Source organism: Atractosteus spatula, chromosome 5 (assembly GCF_055471065.1).
Source record: "Atractosteus spatula isolate fAtrSpa1 chromosome 5, fAtrSpa1.hap1, whole genome shotgun sequence".
Classification (NCBI taxonomy): domain Eukaryota; kingdom Metazoa; phylum Chordata; class Actinopteri; order Semionotiformes; family Lepisosteidae; genus Atractosteus; species Atractosteus spatula.
The window spans coordinates 13,274,719-13,298,821 of NC_142710.1; the positions used below are offsets into that span (position 1 = coordinate 13,274,719).

Here is a 24,103-nt window from a genome sequence, read left to right on the forward strand (position 1 = left end):
ATGACTGTATTAAGAGAAAAGAATTTCAGGTTAACAATTTAAAAAAAGGGGAAAAAATTTGCACAACTTGAAATTTTTGCGCACAGAGGCCATTAAAAATCAGAGGGAGCATCGCTCACTGTACCAGTTAATAAGCAGTTAGCCATCTGATATCTTGCATCCTCTGCATCCAGGGAGACCACTGTGGGAGTGTGGATATTTTTTCAGTAACTGGATCAGGCTGAAGAGGTGCCTAGCATGATGAATTGAACGAAGCTGGGTGGATCCGGATGATCTCCTGTAAAGTGCAGCAATAACTGATTCGATCCCCATGTGGAAGAGATAAGGCCGATCCGTGGAGTGCCGGGGATATTTTGCTGTCACAGGTGCAGTTTGCCCAGTCTCGAAGCCAAGCAGTGAAGGCCTGCAGCTCTTTCAAAGTTGCCACTGGTCTCCTGGCGGCCTCTCTGATCAGACTCCTTCTGGCCTGGTCATTTGGTAGGGCCTGATCTAGACAGGGTCTGGGTGGTGCCAAACTCCTCTCACTTCTTAATGATGGTCTCGACTGTGTTCCGAGAGAGACGTACGGCCTCTGCAATCTCTTCAAATCCATCTCCTGCTCTGTGCCTTTCCACAACATTATCCCAGAGGACATTTGACCTTGTTGCCACAGTTGTGTCTTCACCTGGAAACACACTACCCGGCAGAGGAGAGCTACAGGAAGGGCTGCTTCTGTTCTGAAGCCATCAGAACCGCTCCAGTTGAACGGGGAGGGGGGAGGCTGATTGGCTTGTTGTGTGATGTGGGAGGTAAAAGGTCACACCAGAGCTGATTTACCATTGCCCTTCCTAAGGGGTGTGAACACTTATCCAACCCATTTTTCCAGGTGTTCACCTGCTGTAATGACGTCTAGGGAGTGTTGGAGCAATTTGTTGTTTGCTTGGAGGTTGTGCGTTACAAAGTGTAAACAAAGGGCAAATAAATTCTGATCTCATGGAGGTTGATTTCAGGTCAAGTCGGGCCGCAATTTGTTGTTTGCTTGGAGGTTGTGCGTTACAAAGTGTAAACAAAGGGCAAATAAATTCTGATCTCATGGAGGTTGATTTCAGGTTGTGCGTTACAAAGTGTAAACAAAGGGCAAATAAATTCTGATCTCATGGAGGTTGATTTCAGGTTGTGCGTTACAAAGTGTAAACAAAGGGCAAATAAATTCTGATCTCATGGAGGTTGATTTCAGGTCAAGTCGGGCCACAAAACGTGTTTCTTTGGAAAAAGAGTGTTTGAACTTTCCCCGGGGCGCTGTGCAGTGTCAGAAACACACTGCTTCCTCCTGCCCCACCACGCAGTCCTCAGTATACACACACCTCTGTACACTGCTGCCAAGCTCAAACACTGAGCTATCCCACCCCCAAAAGCCACATTCCTTTTGTGGCTGGAGGGGTTTTGCATAACGTCAGGACTTCCCTCCCAGCCTGATTAAAGCACTCAGTTCATTCTGGTTGTTATTATTTACTGTTTGTAATGCAACGCCTACATTGTGTGGGGTAGTCTGCTGTTCTATGTGTACGTCCTGAGAGAAGAGTGCGAATCAGGAATCCAGTGTACATGACCACAGAGCTATAAACTAATGTACTACTCTACTGCTCTACAGTTTTCAGTTCCCCCTGCTGCCTCGGACAGGTTTCTTGCGACTCACTGGTTCACTTTCACTTCCCCCACATTTACAACAACAGTCATTTTAATTACGCTTTAGCATGAGTCGCTGTACAGGAGCTGCTCAATCCACGAGTTCGTGAAGCACCGGTCCTGCTGGAGAAGCGACTGCAGCCGAACAACAGCAAGTCGCTCTGAGCGTCTTTGTGTCTGAAGGACTAAAACTCCTCCCCCTCCTTCCTCAGGGCCGGGCCTGAATCCTGCAGAGAGGAAGTCCCTCCTTCTCCACAGGCTCCCTTGCCATTGGACGGTCCATGGCTGTCAGTCTCACTGCTGCACAGACGTTTCCCAGAGATCTCTGCTCCAATGTGAAAGAACACGTTTTTAAAAAGGTTCTGAATGGAGAGAAAATACCATCTCTGAATTGTGGCCTGCTTAAGAAAGACTTTTTGAAACATAACACTGATCGTACATGTTAAATATGTAATAATAAGAATTATTTCTTAAGTACAAGCCAACCATAACAGGGTATATATCTCATGTGCCTTCCTATAAATACCGCCCGCACAGAGATGTGAATTGTGCTCGCTTCGGCAGCACATATACTAAAATTGGAACGATACAGAGAAGATTAGCATGGCCCCTGCGCAAGGATGACACGCAAATTCGTGAAGCGTTCCATATTTTCGTCCTCCTTCCTGTTATAAAGGATGCGACGGGCGGTTACTGAACATATTTTGAGGGGCGTCAGTGTGAAGTGAGGTGCAGGACAGTTTCCTTGCTTTGTTGACTGGAGAAATGTCTGCAGCAGCTCCTATCACTCAGTAGATCTAAACCCAATTTAAACACTTGAAGATGAAAAAGGAGGTGAAATTCTCTCTGTAAAATGAGACTATATCGTGATCCAGGTGGCCATGAAGTCTAACAGCGTTTGCTGATCACATCCTGAGTGCCTTCCTCAGGGCCTCAGTCACAGCGCCTGGGACAGGGGGGTGTCTGAGGTGATATTTACCCACAGGCAGACGAAGAGGCAGGTAAACACAGTGATCAAGGGGGGTTAATGAGGTTTATTTTGGTTAATTAACTTCACAATAAATCATAAAAACCATAATCAAGGGTTAATGTTCAACACTGACAGAGCACAAAATCGATACAGAGACTGAAGACAAGGAGAGAGAGAAGGAAGACAGGAGGAGAGAGAACAGAAGAGAACACAGAAATGAAAGAAAATCAGTATCACCCTCCTCTTCTATAAAGCTTGTGCCATGAGCGCTTGTTCTGATCAGCCCTGATCCAGTTAATTACAGTGCACAGTCCTTCTAGGCTCTTCTGCTGCCTGGAGCCCCGATCCTGCTGGGTCACTGTCGCAGCCCTGCTGTTTACAGAGGTGGATATTTCATTCTACAGCTGGAGCTCTGTCTGCACTCAGAGAAACGAGACTCAATCCACGAGTTCATGAAGCGACTGCAGCCGAACAACAGCAAGTCGCTCCGAGCGTCTTTGTGTCTGAAGGACTAAAACTCCTCCCCCTCCTTCCTCAGGGCCGGGCCTGAATCCTGCAGAGAGGAAGTCCCGCCTTCTCCACAGGCTCCCTTGCCATTGGACGGTCCATGGCTGTCAGTCTCACTGCTGCACAGACGTTTCCCAGAGATCTCTGCTCCAATGTGAAAGAACAAGTTTTTAAAAGGGTATTTTCTCTCCATTCAGAACATCTCTTAATTGTGATGTGCTGAAGAAAGACTTGTTGAAACATAATACTGATCATATATGTTGATGTGAAAGAATAATTATGAATTCTTAGCTACAGTGCTCACCATGACAGGAGCATATATCTCATATGCCCTGCAATAAATACCGCCCGCACAGAGAAATGAATTGTGCTCGCTTCGGCAGCACATATACTAAAATTGGAACGATACAGAGAAGATTAGCATGGCCCCTGCGCAAGGATGACACGCAAATTCGTGAAGCGTTCCATATTTTTGTCCTCCTTCCTGTTATAATGGAAGCGACGGGCCGTTGCTGAACATATTGCAGTGTTTGAGGGGCGTCAGTGTGAGGTGAGGTGCAGGACAGTTTCCTTTCTTTGTTGACTGGAGAAATGTCTGCAGCAGCTCCTATCACTCAGTAGATCTAAACCCAATTTAAACTCCTGGTATAATACTGGAAAGCTGGAAAAGGAGGTGAAGTTCTATTCTCTCTGTGAAATGAGACTATATCGTTGTGATCCAGGTGGCCATGAAGTGTAATAGCGTGTGCTGATCACATCCTGAGTGCCTTCCTCAGGGCCTCAGTCACAGCGCCTGGGACAGGGGGGTGTCTGAGGTGATATTTACCCACAGGCAGGCGAAGAGGCAGGTAAACACAATGATCAAGGGGGGTTAATGAGGTTTATTCTGGTTAATTAACTTCACAATAAATCATAAAAACCATAATCAAGGGTTAATGTTCAACATTGACAGAGCACAAAATCGATACAGAGACTGAAGACAAGGAGAGAGAGAAGGAAGACAGGAGGAGAGAGAAACAGAAGAGAACACAGAGATGAAGGAAAGTCAGTATCACTTTACTCTTTTTTACCACTTCCTGTTCCTCTACAGATGCAATCATAAATGCATTCCTAATGGATTTTGTCTTAAATTCAACACCTTTTCCTTTGACTCCACCCAGAGTAACACTCAAAGACTTCTTCAACTATTTTCCAGGAAGCAGCTGATGCCTTCCGCCATTTTTTTCCCTCAGACAACAGATGACTCAGGAAGTTCAAGCAGGGAGCTGCGTCAGCATGCGCAGGCTGCAAAGGAACAAGGAAAGGTTTATCCCAGGCTGAACGCAAAAGAGAAGAGACACAAGGTTTCGGCTGTGGAGCCTTCTTCAGCTGTGTAGAAGAAGTGCTCATGTCTGAAGACGGCGCCACAGCCGAAACTGTGTCTCTTTTCCTTTCAGCACGAAATAAACCTTTACTTGTTCCTGAACTGATTACTCTTCCTGACAACCACATCAAAGAAGCAGAGACGTTTTTATACGTAACAGCTCCACATCTTCGTCCTTTTTATTACTAGTCCTCCATCAGATCCCTCAGCTCCAAACTCTGCCACTTCCTCAGTGCAGATAAGGAGACAAAACTCCATCAGCCTTCACAGGAGAAACAAAACCATCAACACCCCCCATGACCTCCACCAGTCCCAGTCTTGCTGTGACCAGGTCCTCAGCCCTCCCCCTCTCCCGGGAGGAGAAACCTCTTCCCAGCACAGGGCTGCCTCTCAGCAGTGACCTACGTACCGTGTGCAGGTGTGCACATAATATTGATCGTACACGTTGATGTGTGAGAATAAGCCAGCATTCTCAAATTCTCAGATACAGCGGCCACCAGGAGTGGGAATACATCTCGTGTCTGGCCATAAATACAGCCCGCACAGAGGCAACTCTTGGGCTTGCTTCGGCAGCACCTATACTAAAATCAGAATGATACAGATGAGATTGGCATGGCCCCTAGGCCAGTAATAGTTCCCATAGATACAGCATCTGTTATCCAACAATTGGAGTCCTTTAGTAAACCCAAATTATGTAAACAGCCATATTTTGGAAACTGAATCTTTCCTATGTTGAACCTTCTATTCAGCCTGCTCAAAACCCTCCTTTATAAATCCTCCCACACAGTTCTGACTTTCGGATTTAATATTCGAGCTGTATTACCTGCTGAGGGAAATTCACTTTAAGGCACAGTCCAGCACAACAAAACAACACAAGCAGACACCACGAACACCGAATTCAGTAACATCACAGCTTCGGGAGATCAAAGTTAAGTTTGAGAGCCTATTTTTCACTATTTTAGTTAGATTAGCAACTGCCCCTATCTCCTGAAAAAAAGTTTGTCGCTCTGCCTCGCAAGAATTTAGAGTATTCTTTCTGTTAAAGAGGTTTAGTCGTCGTGTGTGGTGAGTAATCTGAAATTAAAAGCACGCCGCAGCACGCTCCGGGCGGACACATTTTTTTTTGGACACATTTAATTAGCGCCATAGAGCTCCACGTCACAAGACATCCTCAATCAGATACCGATGCTGAACTGTAACACTTCTATACTATACAAGATCACACCGTTCATACCAATACTCAACTTCTCTGGTCTTGCCATCGCGTTCGAAATTTTATCATTCCATTTTCAATTCATACTATTTAATAGCTCTGACATAACAAAATATCCAAACCCACAAAAAGTCCCAAATTATCGAACATCTTGTTAAATTCTGTGTTTTATGATCGCCGACGATTGTATAAAAGTCTTCAGCAACCAGGAATATTATTCCTCTTTAAAATTGCTCTTAATGTCTCCAACACTAACTGCACACAGATATAGCATTTTCATCTGACCCAAAATAAACAAAGATTTAACAACGTTGCAAGTGAGACAACGGTCTCTCTTATATAGACCATAGAGCGCAAAAGGCTGGAGGATGCGGGCATCGATCCCGCTACCTCTCGCATGCTAAGCGAGCGCTCTACCATTTGAGCTAATCCCCCTCACGCCGGTTTCTCCCTCTGCGTTCTCTCACGGGACTGACTGCTTCTTCTCGCGCGCACCACACCCCTCTCGAGCCCCAGTTCATTCCTCTGAGCGATCGGTGCGAGTCTCACTGCGCTGGGCCGTCTCCGGTCTCTGCGTACGAAGAACACATGCGAAATCAGAGACAGACTCTCTCGAGTGGCTCGTTGGTCTAGGGGTATGATTCTCGCTTTGGGTGCGAGAGGTCCCGGGTTCAAATCCCGGACGAGCCCGTCTTTTTTTTTCTATAATTGTAGGAAGACATATCCAGCCCTCCTCGGTAGCACAGCAGAGCGAGTTTATAGCCAGGTGCTGTCGTGGAAACACCTTCACCACTCGGAGTTTATCTGCTGCTCTCATGTATCATTATTTTAAAAATGTGTGAGTGGACATCGAGCATCATAGCGAGGGATCGAACCGTATTTATCGCGGACTAACCACCTCGTAGTCGGCGTGGAAGGGATTAACGCGAGTGTGTGTGTGAGTGAATGTCTCACGCCTCACCTGCGAAGAGCCCAAAACAGCAGCGACCCCTGCCCCGTGTGAGGATCGAACTCACGACCTTCAGATTATGAGACTGACGCGCTACCTACTGCGCTAACGAGGCTGGATGCTTGCCGAGCTGCAGTCTGAACTCACACGATGTGGTTTCCCATCAGATCGGTGAGATCCACACCATCCGCTGTCACAATAAATCCCAATCCGTCATTTAGGATCCCAGCCATCCGGAACAAACTGTTCTCCCCCCTGCGCTCTGGCAAGCGGTACCGCGCTGTTCAAACAAGATCCACTGGACTCCAGAACAGCTGCTATCCCACTGCAGTGCGCGTCCTCAACAGCTCACTGCAGGGCCTCAGACTTAAAGCATGTCCACACTCTGCTCTTTCTCATGGTCTACTATGTTTTTTTCTCACTACTACATGCTTATTGTCCCACAACATATTGATTGCTCCTGTTGTTATTTATTGTTTGTCATGTACTGTCTCCATTGTGTGGTGGGATCTGTTGCTGTCCAGAGAGATCAGTGAGAATAAGAATTCCAATGTACATGTGGCAATAAACGTCCCCACTCCTCTAGTCTACTCGTTTCAGATACACGGAAGATAAGAGGTGAGCTTGATACGTCTTCCTATCATCACATAATAAAAGTGGGCTCGTCCGGGATTTGAACCCGGGACCTCTCGCACCCTAAGCGAGAATCATACCCCTAGACCAACGAGCCACACGACGCTCCACTAAATTTCAAATTGTCCTGTTCAGAATATCGGCAAAAAGGGGTGACGATTCAGTTGTCGAAATGAACGTTATATATATGAACATTATTTCCGTGTGACTGTTGTAACTCAGACCATATTGCCCCAAAACATTAAAACGCCGGGCTGAAGAAAAGGGAAGATCTCATCTTCATAACTCACCGGACAAGAGACCAGAACGACACGCGAAGTCGTATAAAGTGCATTAAGATGATGACCACAAAACTTAGAAACGTACATCAGGCAAACAACGCTCAGAAATGGAGTAAAAAGCAAGCGTGAGTTATAACTGAGCGGTCTGAGTGTGGATCGTGTCGTGGGTGGCGGGGGAAAAGTCTCTCCCAGTTTTCATCATTCCATCCCGGAGCGGATTAGAAAGGAGACAGAAATGAAACCGGTTTCGCCCAGAGCGTCTTCCAGGCTGTAATACGCGCGCTGCCTGTTCACGGGCGACGTGGCGGACTGACCGCTGTGGCCACCAGGTGTCGCCAAAGACAAGAGAGCACCGGAATGAACGAGCCAGAGCTTAGTATTTGGTGTTTCTTCGTTTCTGTTCGTAACAATAGTGCGTGTAGGAGAAATGAAAGTAAGAAATTAGTTGTAAAATACATTTAATGTTTCAAAATATCTCATGGTATAAATGAACAATTTCGGTTCATTTAAGTGATTCTACCTTGTGATAATCATCATAATACAGTTACACAGTATATTAAATACTGTGTTGATATTTGTGTTCCAAATAAAAGAATGAAGTCATGCCCCAGTCAAAAACCATGGTTCAGGAATAAAATCAAAGCCAAGCTGAAGGAGCGGTCTGTGGCCTTCAACTCCGGAGACCCTGGGCTGTACAGGAAAGCCAGCTGTGACCTGGAGAGGGCCGTCAGACATGTGAAAAGGGACGACAGAGACAGGCTTGAATCACAATGAACACACCTGAAGAAGGCTCCACGGCCGAAACGTTGTGTTCTCTTTCTTCTTTTTTTCAGCATGGAATAAACCTATTACTTGTTCCTTTGCAGCCTACGCATGCTGACGCAGCTCCCCACCTGAACTACTTGAATCACAATGTGGGGGCATTAACACAGCGCGCCTCTGGAATGGCCTGAGGGCTGTCGCTAATTATAAAGGACAAATGGGTGTTAAAACAACAGCTGCTGACCAACTAAACAACTTCTGTGCGAGGTTTGACGCTCACAACACGGACCCTTCACACAAAACGCCCAGTGAGTCTGGGGAGTTTGTGCTGCAGCTGTCTGAACAGGAGGTACGGAGAGCTTTCGGAAAGGTGAAGCCACGCAAGGCTGCCAGTCCTGATGGCCTCTCCTCCTGCGTTTTAAAGGCACGCGGAGCACAGCTGGCCCGTCTTCACTGTAATATCTAACATGTCACTATCCCTGTCTCCTGTCCCACTGTGCTTCAAGAGAACTACTATCGTGCCTCTGCCTAAAGCAACCAAGGTGTCATGTCTGAATGCCTACTGCCCGCTGGCACTCACCTCAGTAGTCATGACGTGCATGGAGAAACTGGTGATGGGCCACATCAACAGTACTGTCCCGGACTCCCTGGACCCCCTGCAGTTTGCTTATAGGAATAATAGGTCAGTGGGCGATGCTGTCTCACTGGCCCTTCACACCAGTCTTGACCACCTGGACAAGAGGAGCACCTGTGCCAGGATGTTATTTATTGACTTCAGCTCAGCCTTCAACACAATTGTGCCAGGCAGGCTGGAGGTCAAGGTCAGGGGTCTGGGCCTCAGCAACTCCATCTGCAACTGGGTCCTGGACTTCCTGACAGGCAGACCCCAAGTGGTGAGGACTGGAAACAAAACCTCATCCCCTCTGATCCTCAACACAGGGGCCCCCCAGGGCTGCTGCCTGAGCCCACGGCTGTATTTTCTAATCACACATGACTGTGTGGCTAGATTGAACAGCAACCGCATCACAAAGTCTGCTGATGATGCCACAATCATCGGTCTTATCAGCAACAATGATGAAACCAACTACAGGAGTGAGGTAGCAGAGCTGGTGGAGTGGTGCCACAACAACAACTTCACACTTAACATCGTTAGAACATAAGAGATTATAGTGGACTTCAGGGGGCACGGAGGACGTCACAAACCCATCATCATTCACAGGGCTCCTGTTGGAACTGTCAGCACCTTCAGGTTCCTCGGCCTCCAGATCACTGAGAGGCTGAGCTGGCCAGAGAACACTGCTGCCTTCCTCACTAAAGCCCACCAGCACCTTCACGTCCTGAGACAGTTAAGGAAGTGGGGGATGAGCAAGACAACACTCACCAATTGTTACCGTAATCCGATTGAGAGTGTCCTGCCCGGTGGTGTTACGGTGTGGTATGGTGGAGCCACAGGACAGAACAGCCATACAGAGGGTTGTGAGGTCTGCCCAGAAAATCACTGGGACCGAGCTACCCTCCATCGACCAGATAGATCTCGACCGCTGCCACAACCGGGCTCGAGCTATACTTCGGGACCCAATTCACCCGGGCCACGATCTGTTTTCACCCCTGGGGTCTGGTAGGAGGTATCACAGTATCAGAACACTGACAAATAGATTCAGAAACAGTTTCTTCCCCCAAGCAGCCCGCATCTTAAAGAGCTCATATTAGCACCTGCACTTTAAGGTACTGCACTGTTTGCACTGTCCTGTCTTGGCTGTATTAAAACGTCTACTGTCTAATTTTATCGTCCATGTCTGTTTGTCACTTGTGCCTATTTTTTTTTCTCTACTGTTACTGGCTGCAGCTGAACGAGTAAGTTTTCCAATACACTTGTTGTATATGGCAAATAAAAAAATCTTGAATCAAAAATGAATAAACGATTTCAGCAGGTTGCTATTCATTATGTTGCACCCACGTTTTATATTCCTCGCAGTCATGTACAGTATATACATATTCATATGCTGTATATATTTTTTCCTCACATACGAGTGTGATTTGGGCTTGAAATATGTCAGCTGGTAATGTAGCGAACAGCCGGCGATACCGGACAGCCCTTCCCTCCTGTGAGTCCTGTTGAAGCGAAGCTCTGCTGTGCTGTACTTTCACCCGCTGTGCGCTTGGCACACTGATACACATTGACACTGTGGCACTCACCGTGGAAGGGTTAAGTTAAGCTCTATAATTGAAAACGTGGCGGTGAGAGATCATCGCGTCCTTACAGCGCTCGACACAATGTCTTCACAACATGGCAAGTGAGACGGGAGTCTGTCCTCTCTAGTACATGGAGCGCAAAAGGCTGGAGGATGCGGGCATCGATCCCGCTACCTCTCGCATGCTAAGCGAGCGCTCTACCATGATGAAATGGAATGATGAAAATTGGGAGAGACTTTTCCCCCGCCACCCACGACACGATCCACACTCAGACCGCTCAGTTATAACTCACGCTTGCTTTTTACTCCATTTCTGAGCGTTGTTTGCCTGATGTACGTTTCTAAGTTTTGTGGTCATCATCTTAATGCACTTTATACGACTTCGCGTGTCGTTCTGGTCTCTTGTCCGGTGAGTTATGAAGATGAGATCTTCCCTTTTCTTCAGCCCGGCGTTTTAATGTTTTGGGGCAATATGGTCTGAGTTACAACAGTCACACGGAAATAATGTTCATATATATAACGTTCATTTCGACAACTGAATCGTCACCCCTTTTTGCCGATATTCTGAACAGGACAATTTGAAATGTAGTGGAGCATTGTGTGGCTCGTTGGTCTAGGGGTATGATTCTCACTTAGGGTGCGAGAGGTCCCGGGTTCAAATCCCGGACGCGCCCGGTTTTATTATGTGATGATAGCAAGACGTATCAAGCTCACCTCTTATCTTCCGTGTATCTGAAACGAGTAGACTAGAGGAGTAGGGAAGTTTATTGCCACATGTACATTGGAGTTCTTATTCTCACTGATCTCTCTGGACAGCAACAGATCCCACCACACAATGGAGACAGTACATGACAAACAATAAATAACAACAGGAGCAATCAATATGTTGTGGGAATAGTAGTGAGAATTATGTAGTAGTGAGAAAAAAACATAGTAGACCATGAGAAAGAGCAGAGTGTGGACATGCTTTAAGTCTGAGGCCCTGCAGTGAGCTGTTGAGGACGCGCACTGCAGTGGGATAGCAGCTGTTCTGGAGTCCAGTGGATCTTGTTTGAACAGCGCGGTACCGCTTGCCAGAGCGCAGGGGGGAGAACAGTTTGTTCCGGATGGCTGGGATCCTAAATGACGGATTGGGATTTATTGTGACAGCGGATGGTGTGGATCTCACCGATCTGATGGGAAACCACATCGTGTGAGTTCAGACTGCAGCTCAACCAGTATCCAGCCTCGTTAGCGCATTAGGTAGCGCGTCAGTCTCATAATCTGAAGGTCGTGAGTTCGATCCTCACACGGGGCAGGGGTCGCTGCTGTTTTGGGCTCTTCGCAGATGAGGCGTGAGACATTCACTCACACACACACTCGCGTTAATCCCTTCCACGCCGACTACGAGGTGGTTAGTCCGCGATAAATACGGTTCGATCCCTCGCTATGATGCTCGATGTCCACTCACACATTTTTAAAATAATGATACATGAGAGCAGCAGATGAACTCCGAGTGGTGAAGGTGTTTCCACGACCGGTTGTTGTAAACCAGCAGACAGCCCGCCAGCTAACCCACCTCGCTATAACCTCACATTGAGCGAGGAGTGATCACGACGCGCACTCCGCTGTGCTGCTATAGTCGTTTCATAAAAGCAGAAAATACGAGGAGAGCTGGACGTATGTTCTTGTAATCATGGAATAAAACAGGTCTTGTCCGCAATTTGAAGCCGGGACCTCTCGCAACCAAAGAGCAAACCTAGACCAACGAGCCAGAGAGGTCGTGAGTCTTCTGATTTCGAGTCTGTTTTTCACGTGTGTGTGATCGCACGGAAGACTCGTGAGGAATCCAGTGTGCTCGACACGGAGCTGCTAAGGGGCACAGCCAGGGGGATTAGCTCAAATGGTAGAGCGCTCGCTTAGCATGCGAGAGGTAGCGGGATCGATGCCCGCATCCTCCAGCCTTTTGTGCTCCATGTACTAGAGAGGACAGACTCCCGTCTCACTTGCCATGTTGTGAAGACATTGTGTCGAGCGCTGTAAGGACGCGATGATCTCTCACCGCCATGTTTTCAATTCTAGAGCTTAACTTAACCCTTCCACGGGAAACCTGTTAAAACAGGAGAAAATCCGCGGTGTATTTGATAGACTATTCATTTTCTAACTCACAGGGTTCAATCTTAATTACACCCTCGTCAGAATGTGTCCCTTTCAATCCATTATTATATAATACAGTGAGTGCCGAGCGCACAGCGGGTGAAACTACAGCACAGCACAGCACAGCTTCAAGAGGACTCACAGGAGGGAAGGGCTGTCCGGTATCGCCGGCTGTTCGCTACATTACCAGATGACATATTTCAAGCCTAAATCACACTAGTATATGAGAATATATATATATACAGTATACAGCATATGAATATGTATATACTGTACATGACTGCGAGGAATATAAAACGTGGGTGCAACATAATGAATGCCGAGCTGCTAAAATCGTTCGTTAATTTTTAATTAGCAACAGGTCTAATCACTTAAATCAACTAAAATTGCTGATTAATACCGCAAGATACTTTAATTTATTAAATGTATTGTACAACGTATTTCTTACTTTTATTCCTCCTACTCTCATTATTTTGTGAATGTCCGCATGAATTGTAATAAACACCTTAAGAAAACTCAGAAAGCGAACAGCAGAAGCTTAGCTCTGGCTCGTTCATTCCGGTGCTCTCTTGTCTTTGGCGACACCTGGTGGCCACAGCGGTCAGTCCGCCACGTCGCCCGTGATCAGGCAGCGCACGTGTTACAGCCTGGAAGACGCTCAGGGCGAAACCGGTTTCATTTCTGTCTCCTTTCTAATCCGCTCCGGGATGGAATGATGAAAGTGACATGTGAAAGTGGGAGAGACTTTTCCCACGACACTCAGAGCGCTCAGTTATATCACATGCTTGCCTTGTACTCTATTTCTGAACGTTGTTTGTCTGATGTACGTTTCTAAGTTTTGTAGTCATCGGTTAAATGCGCTTTATATCACTTCGCGTGGTGTTCTGGTCTCTTGTCCGGTGAGTTATGAAGATGAGTTCTGCTTCCCTTTTCTTCAGCTCGGCGTTTGAGTCCTTCGGGGGCAATATTGTCAGAGTTACAACAGTCACACGGAAATAATGTTCGAATATATATAATGTTCATTTCAGGTGGGGAGCTGCGTCAGCATGCGTAGGCTGCAAGGGAACAAGTAAAAGGTTCATTTCGACAACAGAATCGTCACTTCTTTTCGCCGTCTTTCTGAAGAGAAAGATTTCAAAACAGACTGACAAAGACACCTGAAGAAACGGCCGAAACGTTGTGTTTTCCGTCTTTTCGTTCTAGCGTGGCATAAACCTTTACTTTACAGCCTACACATGCTGACACAGCTGCCTACCTGTGTGGCTTGTTGGTCTAGGGGTATGATTCTCGCTTAGGGTGCGAGAGGTCCCGGGTTCAAATCCCAGACGAGCCCACTTTTATTATGTGATGATAGGAAGACGTATCAAGCTCACCTCTTATCTTCCGTGTATCTGAAACGAGTAGACTAGAGGAGTAGGGAAGTTTATTGCCACATGTACATTGGAATTCTTATTCTCACTGATCTCTCTGGACAACAACAGATCCCACCACACAATGGAGACAGTACATGACAAACAATAAATAACAACAGGAGCAATCAATATGTTGTGGGAATAGTAGTGAGAATTATGTAGTAGTGAGAAAAAAACATAGTAGACCATGAGAAAGAGCAGAGTATGGACATGCTTTAAGTCTGAGGCCCTGCAGTGAGCTGTTGAGGACGCGCACTGCAGTGGGATAGCAGCTGTTCTGGAGTCCAGTGGATCTTGTTTGAACAGCGCGGTACCGCTTGCCAGAGCGCAGGGGGGAGAACAGTTTGTTCCGGATGGCTGGGATCCTAAATGACAGATTGGGATTTATTGTGACAGCGGATGGTGTGGATCTCACCGATCTGATGGGAAACCACATCGTGTGAGTTCAGACTGCAGCTCGGCCAGTGTCCAGCCTCGTTAGCGCAGTAGGTAGCGCGTCAGTCTCATAATCTGAAGGTCGTGAGTTTGATCCTCACACGGGGCAGGGGTCGCTGCTGTTTTGGGCTCTTCGCAGATGAGGCGTGAGACATTCACTCACACACACACTCGCGTTAATCCCTTCCACGCCGACTACGAGGTGGTTAGTCCGCGATAAATACGGTTCGATCCCTCGCTATGATGCTCGGTGTCCACTCACACATTTTTAAAATAATGATACATGAGAGCAGCAGATGAACTCCGAGTGGTGAAGGTGTTTCCACGACCGGTTGTTGTAAACCAACAGACAGCCCGCCAGCTAACCCACCTCGCTATAACCTCACATTGAGCGAGGAGTGATCACGACGCGCACTCCGCTGTGCTGCTATAGTCGTTTCATAAAAGCAGAAAATACGAGGAGAGCTGGACGTATGTTCTTGTAATCATGGAATAAAACAGGTCTTGTCCGCAATTTGAAGCCGGGACCTCTCGCAACCAAAGAGCAAACCTAGACCAACGAGCCAGAGAGGTCGTGAGTCTTCTGATTTCGAGTCTGTTTTTCACGTGTGTGTGATCGCACGGAAGACTCGTGAGGAATCCAGTGTGCTCGACACGGAGCTGCTCAGGGGCACAGCCAGGGGGATTAGCTCAAATGGTAGAGCGCTCGCTTAGCATGCGAGAGGTAGCGGGATCGATGCCCGCATCCTCCAGCCTTTTGCGCTCCATGTACTAGAGAGGACAGACTCCCGTCTCACTTGCCATGTTGTGAAGACATTGTGTCGAGCGCTATAAGGACGCGATGATCTCTCACCGCCACGTTTTCAATTCTAGAGCTTAACTTAACCCTTCCACGGGAAACCTGTTAAAACAGGAGAAAATCCGCGGTGTATTTGATAGACTATTCATTTTCTAACTCACAGGGTTCAATCTTAATTACACCCTCGTCAGAATGTGTCCCTTTCAATCCATTATTATATAATACAGTGAGTGCCGAGCGCACAGCGGGTGAAACTACAGCACAGCACAGCTTCAAGAGGACTCACAGGAGGGAAGGGCTGTCCGGTATCGCCGGCTGTTCGCTACATTACCAGATGACATATTTCAAGCCTAAATCACACTAGTATATGAGAATATATATATATACAGTATACAGCATATGAATATGTATATACTGTACATGACTGCGAGGAATATAAAACGTGGGTGCAACATAATGAATGCCGAGCTGCTAAAATCGTTCGTTAATTTTTAATTAGCAACAGGTCTAATCACTTAAATCAACTAAAATTGCTGATTAATACCGCAAGATACTTTAATTTATTAAATGTATTGTACAACGTATTTCTTACTTTTATTCCTCCTACTCTCATTATTTTGTGAATGTCCGCATGAATTGTAATAAACACCTTAAGAAAACTCAGAAAGCGAACAGCAGAAGCTTAGCTCTGGCTCGTTCATTCCGGTGCTCTCTTGTCTTTGGCGACACCTGGTGGCCACAGCGGTCAGTCCGCCACGTCGCCCGTGATCAGGCAGCGCACGTGTTACAGCCTGGAAGACGCTCAGGGCGAAACCGGTTTCATTTCTGTCTCCTTTCTAATCCGCTCCGGGATGGAATGATGAAAGTGACATGTGAAAGTGGGAGAGACTTTTCCCACGACACTCAGAGCGCTCAGTTATATCACATGCTTGCCTTGTACTCTATTTCTGAACGTTGTTTGTCTGATGTACGTTTCTAAGTTTTGTAGTCATCGGTTAAATGCGCTTTATATCACTTCGCGTGGTGTTCTGGTCTCTTGTCCGGTGAGTTATGAAGATGAGTTCTGCTTCCCTTTTCTTCAGCTCGGCGTTTGAGTCCTTCGGGGGCAATATTGTCAGAGTTACAACAGTCACACGGAAATAATGTTCGAATATATATAATGTTCATTTCAGGTGGGGAGCTGCGTCAGCATGCGTAGGCTGCAAGGGAACAAGTAAAAGGTTCATTTCGACAACAGAATCGTCACTTCTTTTCGCCGTCTTTCTGAAGAGAAAGATTTCAAAACAGACTGACAAAGACACCTGAAGAAACGGCCGAAACGTTGTGTTTTCCGTCTTTTCGTTCTAGCGTGGCATAAACCTTTACTTTACAGCCTACACATGCTGACACAGCTGCCTACCTGTGTGTCTTGTTGGTCTAGGGGTATGATTCTCGCTTAGGTTGCGAGAGGTCCCGGGTTCAAATCCCAGACGAGCCCACTTTTATTATGTGATGATAGGAAGACGTATCAAGCTCACCTCTTATCTTCCGTGTATCTGAAATGAGTAGACTAGAGGAGTAGGGAAGTTTATTGCCACATGTACATTGGAATTCTTATTCTCACTGATCTCTCTGGACAACAACAGATCCCACCACACAATGGAGACAGTACATGACAAACAATAAATAACAACAGGAGCAATCAATATGTTGTGGGAATAGTAGTGAGAATTATGTAGTAGTGAGAAAAAAACATAGTAGACCATGAGAAAGAGCAGAGTATGGACATGCTTTAAGTCTGAGGCCCTGCAGTGAGCTGTTGAGGACGCGCACTGCAGTGGGATAGCAGCTGTTCTGGAGTCCAGTGGATCTTGTTTGAACAGCGCGGTACCGCTTGCCAGAGCGCAGGGGGGAGAACAGTTTGTTCCGGATGGCTGGGATCCTAAATGACGGATTGGGATTTATTGTGACAGCGGATGGTGTGGATCTCACCGATCTGATGGGAAACCACATCGTGTGAGTTCAGACTGCAGCTCAACAGGCATCCAGCCTCGTTAGCGCAGTAGGTAGCGCGTCAGTCTCATAATCTGAAGGTCGTGAGTTTGATCCTCACACGGGGCAGGGGTCGCTGCTGTTTTGGGCTCTTCGCAGATGAGGCGTGAGACGTTCACTCACACACACACTCGCGTTAATCCCTTCCACGCCGACTACGAGGTGGTTAGTCCGCGATAAATACGGTTCGATCCCTCGCTATGATGCTCGGTGTCCACTCACACATTTTTAAAATAATGATACATGAGAGCAGCAGATGAACTCCGAGTGGTGAAGGTGTTTCCACGACCGGTTGTTGTAAACCAACAGACAGCCCGCCAGCTAACCCACCTCGCTATAACCTCACATTGAGCGAGGAGTGATCACGACGCGCACTCCGCTGTGCTGCTATAGTCGTTTCATAAAAGCAGAAAATACGAGGAGAGCTGGACGTATGTTCTTGTAATCATGGAATAAAACAGGTCTTGTCCGCAATTTGAAGCCGGGACCTCTCGCAACCAAAGAGCAAACCTAGACCAACGAGCCAGAGAGGTCATGAGTCTTCTGATTTCGAGTCTGTTTTTCACGTGTGTGTGATCGCACGGAAGACTCGTGAGGAATCCAGTGTGCTCGACACGGAGCTGCTCAGGGGCACAGCCAGGGGGATTAGCTCAAATGGTAGAGCGCTCGCTTAGCATGCGAGAGGTAGCGGGATCGATGCCCGCATCCTCCAGCCTTTTGCGCTCCATGTACTAGAGAGGACAGACTCCCGTCTCACTTGCCATGTTGTGAAGACATTGTGTCGAGCGCTATAAGGACGCGATGATCTCTCACCGCCACGTTTTCAATTCTAGAGCTTAACTTAACCCTTCCACGGGAAACCTGTTAAAACAGGAGAAAATCCGCGGTGTATTTGATAGACTATTCATTTTCTAACTCACAGGGTTCAATCTTAATTACACCCTCGTCAGAATGTGTCCCTTTCAATCCATTATTATATAATACAGTGAGTGCCGAGCGCACAGCGGGTGAAACTACAGCACAGCACAGCACAGCTTCAAGAGGACTCACAGGAGGGAAGGGCTGTCCGGTATCGCCGGCTGTTCGCTACATTACCAGATGACATATTTCAAGCCTAAATCACACTAGTATATGAGAATATATATATATACAGTATACAGCATATGAATATGTATATACTGTACATGACTGCGAGGAATATAAAACGTGGGTGCAACATAATGAATGCCGAGCTGCTAAAATCGTTCGTTAATTTTTAATTAGCAACAGGTCTAATCACTTAAATCAACTAAAATTGCTGATTAATACCGCAAGATACTTTAATTTATTAAATGTATTGTACAACGTATTTCTTACTTTTATTCCTCCTACTCTCATTATTTTGTGAATGTCCGCATGAATTGTAATAAACACCTTAAGAAAACTCAGAAAGCGAACAGCAGAAGCTTAGCTCTGGCTCGTTCATTCCGGTGCTCTCTTGTCTTTGGCGACACCTGGTGGCCACAGCGGTCAGTCCGCCACGTCGCCCGTGATCAGGCAGCGCACGTGTTACAGCCTGGAAGACGCTCAGGGCGAAACCGGTTTCATTTCTGTCTCCTTTCTAATCCGCTCCGGGATGGAATGATGAAAGTGACATGTGAAAGTGGGAGAGACTTTTCCCACGACACTCAGAGCGCTCAGTTATATCACATGCTTGCCTTGTACTCTATTTCTGAACGTTGTTTGTCTGATGTACGTTTCTAAGTTTTGTAGTCATCGGTTAAATGCGCTTTATATCACTTCGCGTGGTGTTCTGGTCTCTTGTCCGGTGAGTTATGAAGATGAGTTCTGCTTCCCTTTTCTTCAGCTCGGCGTTTGAGTCCTTCGGGGGCAATATTGTCAGAGTTACAACAGTCACACGGAAATAATGTTCGAATATATATAATGTTCATTTCAGGTGGGGAGCTGCGTCAGCATGCGTAGGCTGCAAGGGAACAAGTAAAAGGTTCATTTCGACAACAGAATCGTCACTTCTTTTCGCCGTCTTTCTGAAGAGAAAGATTTCAAAACAGACTGACAAAGACACCTGAAGAAACGGCCGAAACGTTGTGTTTTCCGTCTTTTCGTTCTAGCGTGGCATAAACCTTTACTTTACAGCCTACACATGCTGACACAGCTGCCTACCTGTGTGGCTCGTTGGTCTAGGGGTATGATTCTCGCTTAGGGTGCGAGAGGTCCCGGGTTCAAATCCCGGACGAGCCCACTTTTATTATGTGATGATAGGAAGACGTATCAAGCTCACCTCTTATCTTCCGTGTATCTGAAACGAGTAGACTAGAGGAGTAGGGAAGTTTATTGCCACATGTACATTGGAATTCTTATTCTCACTGATCTCTCTGGACAACAACAGATCCCACCACACAATGGAGACAGTACATGACAAACAATAAATAACAACAGGAGCAATCAATATGTTGTGGGAATAGTAGTGAGAATTATGTAGTAGTGAGAAAAAAACATAGTAGACCATGAGAAAGAGCAGAGTATGGACATGCTTTAAGTCTGAGGCCCTGCAGTGAGCTGTTGAGGACGCGCACTGCAGTGGGATAGCAGCTGTTCTGGAGTCCAGTGGATCTTGTTTGAACAGCGCGGTACCGCTTGCCAGAGCGCAGGGGGGAGAACAGTTTGTTCCGGATGGCTGGGATCCTAAATGACGGATTGGGATTTATTGTGACAGCGGATGGTGTGGATCTCACCGATCTGATGGGAAACCACATCGTGTGAGTTCAGACTGCAGCTCAACAGGCATCCAGCCTCGTTAGCGCAGTAGGTAGCGCGTCAGTCTCATAATCTGAAGGTCGTGAGTTTGATCCTCACACGGGGCAGGGGTCGCTGCTGTTTTGGGCTCTTCGCAGATGAGGCGTGAGACGTTCACTCACACACACACTCGCGTTAATCCCTTCCACGCCGACTACGAGGTGGTTAGTCCGCGATAAATACGGTTCGATCCCTCGCTATGATGCTCGGTGTCCACTCACACATTTTTAAAATAATGATACATGAGAGCAGCAGATGAACTCCGAGTGGTGAAGGTGTTTCCACGACCGGTTGTTGTAAACCAACAGACAGCCCGCCAGCTAACCCACCTCGCTATAACCTCACATTGAGCGAGGAGTGATCACGACGCGCACTCCGCTGTGCTGCTATAGTCGTTTCATAAAAGCAGAAAATACGAGGAGAGCTGGACGTATGTTCTTGTAATCATGGAATAAAACAGGTCTTGTCCGCAATTTGAAGCCGGGACCTCTCGCAACCAAAGAGCAAACCTAGACCAACGAGCCAGAGAGGTCATGAGTCTTCTGATTTCGAGTCTGTTTTTCACGTGTGTGTGATCGCACGGAAGACTCGTGAGGAATCCAGTGTGCTCGACACGGAGCTGCTCAGGGGCACAGCCAGGGGGATTAGCTCAAATGGTAGAGCGCTCGCTTAGCATGCGAGAGGTAGCGGGATCGATGCCCGCATCCTCCAGCCTTTTGCGCTCCATGTACTAGAGAGGACAGACTCCCGTCTCACTTGCCATGTTGTGAAGACATTGTGTCGAGCGCTATAAGGACGCGATGATCTCTCACCGCCACGTTTTCAATTCTAGAGCTTAACTTAACCCTTCCACGGGAAACCTGTTAAAACAGGAGAAAATCCGCGGTGTATTTGATAGACTATTCATTTTCTAACTCACAGGGTTCAATCTTAATTACACCCTCGTCAGAATGTGTCCCTTTCAATCCATTATTATATAATACAGTGAGTGCCGAGCGCACAGCGGGTGAAACTACAGCACAGCACAGCACAGCTTCAAGAGGACTCACAGGAGGGAAGGGCTGTCCGGTATCGCCGGCTGTTCGCTACATTACCAGATGACATATTTCAAGCCTAAATCACACTAGTATATGAGAATATATATATATACAGTATACAGCATATGAATATGTATATACTGTACATGACTGCGAGGAATATAAAACGTGGGTGCAACATAATGAATGCCGAGCTGCTAAAATCGTTCGTTAATTTTTAATTAGCAACAGGTCTAATCACTTAAATCAACTAAAATTGCTGATTAATACCGCAAGATACTTTAATTTATTAAATGTATTGTACAACGTATTTCTTACTTTTATTCCTCCTACTCTCATTATTTTGTGAATGTCCGCATGAATTGTAATAAACACCTTAAGAAAACTCAGAAAGCGAACAGCAGAAGCTTAGCTCTGGCTCGTTCATTCCGGTGCTCTCTTGTCTTTGGCGACACCTGGTGGCCACAGCGGTCAGTCCGCCACGTCGCCCGTGATCAGGCAGCGCACGTGTTACAGCCTGGAAGACGCTCAGGGCGAAACCGGTTTCATTTCTGTCTCCTTTCTAATCCGCTCCGGGATGGAATGATGAAAGTGACATGTGAAAGTGGGAGAGACTTTTCCCACGACACTCAGAGCGCTCAGTTATATCACATGCTTGCCTTGTACTCTATTTCTGAACGTTGTTTGTCTGATGTACGTTTCTAAGTTTTGTAGTCATCGGTTAAATGCGCTTTATATCACTTCGCGTGGTGTTCTGGTCTCTTGTCCGGTGAGTTATGAAGATGAGTTCTGCTTCCCTTTTCTTCAGCTCGGCGTTTGAGTCCTTCGGGGGCAATATTGTCAGAGTTACAACAGTCACACGGAAATAATGTTCGAATATATATAATGTTCATTTCAGGTGGGGAGCTGCGTCAGCATGCGTAGGCTGCAAGGGAACAAGTAAAAGGTTCATTTCGACAACAGAATCGTCACTTCTTTTCGCCGTCTTTCTGAAGAGAAAGATTTCAAAACAGACTGACAAAGACACCTGAAGAAACGGCCGAAACGTTGTGTTTTCCGTCTTTTCGTTCTAGCGTGGCATAAACCTTTACTTTACAGCCTACACATGCTGACACAGCTGCCTACCTGTGTGGCTCGTTGGTCTAGGGGTATGATTCTCGCTTAGGGTGCGAGAGGTCCCGGGTTCAAATCCCGGACGAGCCCACTTTTATTATGTGATGATAGGAAGACGTATCAAGCTCACCTCTTATCTTCCGTGTATCTGAAACGAGTAGACTAGAGGAGTAGGGAAGTTTATTGCCACATGTACATTGGAATTCTTATTCTCACTGATCTCTCTGGACAACAACAGATCCCACCACACAATGGAGACAGTACATGACAAACAATAAATAACAACAGGAGCAATCAATATGTTGTGGGAATAGTAGTGAGAATTATGTAGTAGTGAGAAAAAAACATAGTAGACCATGAGAAAGAGCAGAGTATGGACATGCTTTAAGTCTGAGGCCCTGCAGTGAGCTGTTGAGGACGCGCACTGCAGTGGGATAGCAGCTGTTCTGGAGTCCAGTGGATCTTGTTTGAACAGCGCGGTACCGCTTGCCAGAGCGCAGGGGGGAGAACAGTTTGTTCCGGATGGCTGGGATCCTAAATGACGGATTGGGATTTATTGTGACAGCGGATGGTGTGGATCTCACCGATCTGATGGGAAACCACATCGTGTGAGTTCAGACTGCAGCTCAACAGGCATCCAGCCTCGTTAGCGCAGTAGGTAGCGCGTCAGTCTCATAATCTGAAGGTCGTGAGTTTGATCCTCACACGGGGCAGGGGTCGCTGCTGTTTTGGGCTCTTCGCAGATGAGGCGTGAGACGTTCACTCACACACACACTCGCGTTAATCCCTTCCACGCCGACTACGAGGTGGTTAGTCCGCGATAAATACGGTTCGATCCCTCGCTATGATGCTCGGTGTCCACTCACACATTTTTAAAATAATGATACATGAGAGCAGCAGATGAACTCCGAGTGGTGAAGGTGTTTCCACGACCGGTTGTTGTAAACCAACAGACAGCCCGCCAGCTAACCCACCTCGCTATAACCTCACATTGAGCGAGGAGTGATCACGACGCGCACTCCGCTGTGCTGCTATAGTCGTTTCATAAAAGCAGAAAATACGAGGAGAGCTGGACGTATGTTCTTGTAATCATGGAATAAAACAGGTCTTGTCCGCAATTTGAAGCCGGGACCTCTCGCAACCAAAGAGCAAACCTAAACCAACGAGCCAGAGAGGTCATGAGTCTTCTGATTTCGAGTCTGTTTTTCACGTGTGTGTGATCGCACGGAAGACTCGTGAGGAATCCAGTGTGCTCGACACGGAGCTGCTCAGGGGCACAGCCAGGGGGATTAGCTCAAATGGTAGAGCGCTCGCTTAGCATGCGAGAGGTAGCGGGATCGATGCCCGCATCCTCCAGCCTTTTGCGCTCCATGTACTAGAGAGGACAGACTCCCGTCTCACTTGCCATGTTGTGAAGACATTGTGTCGAGCGCTATAAGGACGCGATGATCTCTCACCGCCACGTTTTCAATTCTAGAGCTTAACTTAACCCTTCCACGGGAAACCTGTTAAAACAGGAGAAAATCCGCGGTGTATTTGATAGACTATTCATTTTCTAACTCACAGGGTTCAATCTTAATTACACCCTCGTCAGAATGTGTCCCTTTCAATCCATTATTATATAATACAGTGAGTGCCGAGCGCACAGCGGGTGAAACTACAGCACAGCACAGCACAGCTTCAAGAGGACTCACAGGAGGGAAGGGCTGTCCGGTATCGCCGGCTGTTCGCTACATTACCAGATGACATATTTCAAGCCTAAATCACACTAGTATATGAGAATATATATATATACAGTATACAGCATAT

General features: G+C 46.9%; 19 non-coding genes across 19 annotated transcripts; 16 read left to right on the top strand and 3 right to left on the bottom strand.

Annotated features, from left to right (window-relative positions):
* The first annotated feature begins 2,213 nt into the window (after window positions 1-2,213).
* LOC148834180 (U6 spliceosomal RNA) lies at window positions 2,214-2,320 on the top strand. The gene has a single exon (XR_016091177.1). It is a non-coding gene; the product is annotated as a U6 spliceosomal RNA (small nuclear RNA).
* Window positions 2,321-3,509: 1,189 nt separating this feature from the next.
* Window positions 3,510-3,616, top strand: LOC148834181 (U6 spliceosomal RNA). Its single transcript, XR_016091170.1, has one exon. It is a non-coding gene; the product is annotated as a U6 spliceosomal RNA (small nuclear RNA).
* Window positions 3,617-6,080: 2,464 nt separating this feature from the next.
* Window positions 6,081-6,153, bottom strand: trnaa-agc (transfer RNA alanine (anticodon AGC)). The gene has a single exon. It is a non-coding gene; the product is annotated as a tRNA-Ala (tRNA).
* Window positions 6,154-6,336: 183 nt separating this feature from the next.
* On the top strand, window positions 6,337-6,408 carry trnap-ugg (transfer RNA proline (anticodon UGG)). Its single transcript has one exon. It is a non-coding gene; the product is annotated as a tRNA-Pro (tRNA).
* Window positions 6,409-6,709: 301 nt separating this feature from the next.
* Window positions 6,710-6,782, bottom strand: trnam-cau (transfer RNA methionine (anticodon CAU)). The gene has a single exon. It is a non-coding gene; the product is annotated as a tRNA-Met (tRNA).
* A 543-nt stretch (window positions 6,783-7,325) lies between these two features.
* On the bottom strand, window positions 7,326-7,397 carry trnap-agg (transfer RNA proline (anticodon AGG)). The gene has a single exon. It is a non-coding gene; the product is annotated as a tRNA-Pro (tRNA).
* Window positions 7,398-11,759: 4,362 nt separating this feature from the next.
* On the top strand, window positions 11,760-11,832 carry trnam-cau (transfer RNA methionine (anticodon CAU)). Its single transcript has one exon. It is a non-coding gene; the product is annotated as a tRNA-Met (tRNA).
* A 570-nt stretch (window positions 11,833-12,402) lies between these two features.
* trnaa-agc (transfer RNA alanine (anticodon AGC)) lies at window positions 12,403-12,475 on the top strand. Its single transcript has one exon. It is a non-coding gene; the product is annotated as a tRNA-Ala (tRNA).
* A 1,457-nt stretch (window positions 12,476-13,932) lies between these two features.
* On the top strand, window positions 13,933-14,004 carry trnap-agg (transfer RNA proline (anticodon AGG)). Its single transcript has one exon. It is a non-coding gene; the product is annotated as a tRNA-Pro (tRNA).
* A 550-nt stretch (window positions 14,005-14,554) lies between these two features.
* Window positions 14,555-14,627, top strand: trnam-cau (transfer RNA methionine (anticodon CAU)). The gene has a single exon. It is a non-coding gene; the product is annotated as a tRNA-Met (tRNA).
* A 570-nt stretch (window positions 14,628-15,197) lies between these two features.
* trnaa-agc (transfer RNA alanine (anticodon AGC)) lies at window positions 15,198-15,270 on the top strand. Its single transcript has one exon. It is a non-coding gene; the product is annotated as a tRNA-Ala (tRNA).
* A 2,074-nt stretch (window positions 15,271-17,344) lies between these two features.
* trnam-cau (transfer RNA methionine (anticodon CAU)) lies at window positions 17,345-17,417 on the top strand. Its single transcript has one exon. It is a non-coding gene; the product is annotated as a tRNA-Met (tRNA).
* A 570-nt stretch (window positions 17,418-17,987) lies between these two features.
* On the top strand, window positions 17,988-18,060 carry trnaa-agc (transfer RNA alanine (anticodon AGC)). The gene has a single exon. It is a non-coding gene; the product is annotated as a tRNA-Ala (tRNA).
* Window positions 18,061-19,517: 1,457 nt separating this feature from the next.
* trnap-agg (transfer RNA proline (anticodon AGG)) lies at window positions 19,518-19,589 on the top strand. The gene has a single exon. It is a non-coding gene; the product is annotated as a tRNA-Pro (tRNA).
* Window positions 19,590-20,139: 550 nt separating this feature from the next.
* trnam-cau (transfer RNA methionine (anticodon CAU)) lies at window positions 20,140-20,212 on the top strand. The gene has a single exon. It is a non-coding gene; the product is annotated as a tRNA-Met (tRNA).
* Window positions 20,213-20,782: 570 nt separating this feature from the next.
* Window positions 20,783-20,855, top strand: trnaa-agc (transfer RNA alanine (anticodon AGC)). Its single transcript has one exon. It is a non-coding gene; the product is annotated as a tRNA-Ala (tRNA).
* A 1,457-nt stretch (window positions 20,856-22,312) lies between these two features.
* trnap-agg (transfer RNA proline (anticodon AGG)) lies at window positions 22,313-22,384 on the top strand. The gene has a single exon. It is a non-coding gene; the product is annotated as a tRNA-Pro (tRNA).
* A 550-nt stretch (window positions 22,385-22,934) lies between these two features.
* On the top strand, window positions 22,935-23,007 carry trnam-cau (transfer RNA methionine (anticodon CAU)). The gene has a single exon. It is a non-coding gene; the product is annotated as a tRNA-Met (tRNA).
* Window positions 23,008-23,577: 570 nt separating this feature from the next.
* trnaa-agc (transfer RNA alanine (anticodon AGC)) lies at window positions 23,578-23,650 on the top strand. The gene has a single exon. It is a non-coding gene; the product is annotated as a tRNA-Ala (tRNA).
* The last annotated feature ends 453 nt before the right edge of the window (window positions 23,651-24,103 follow it).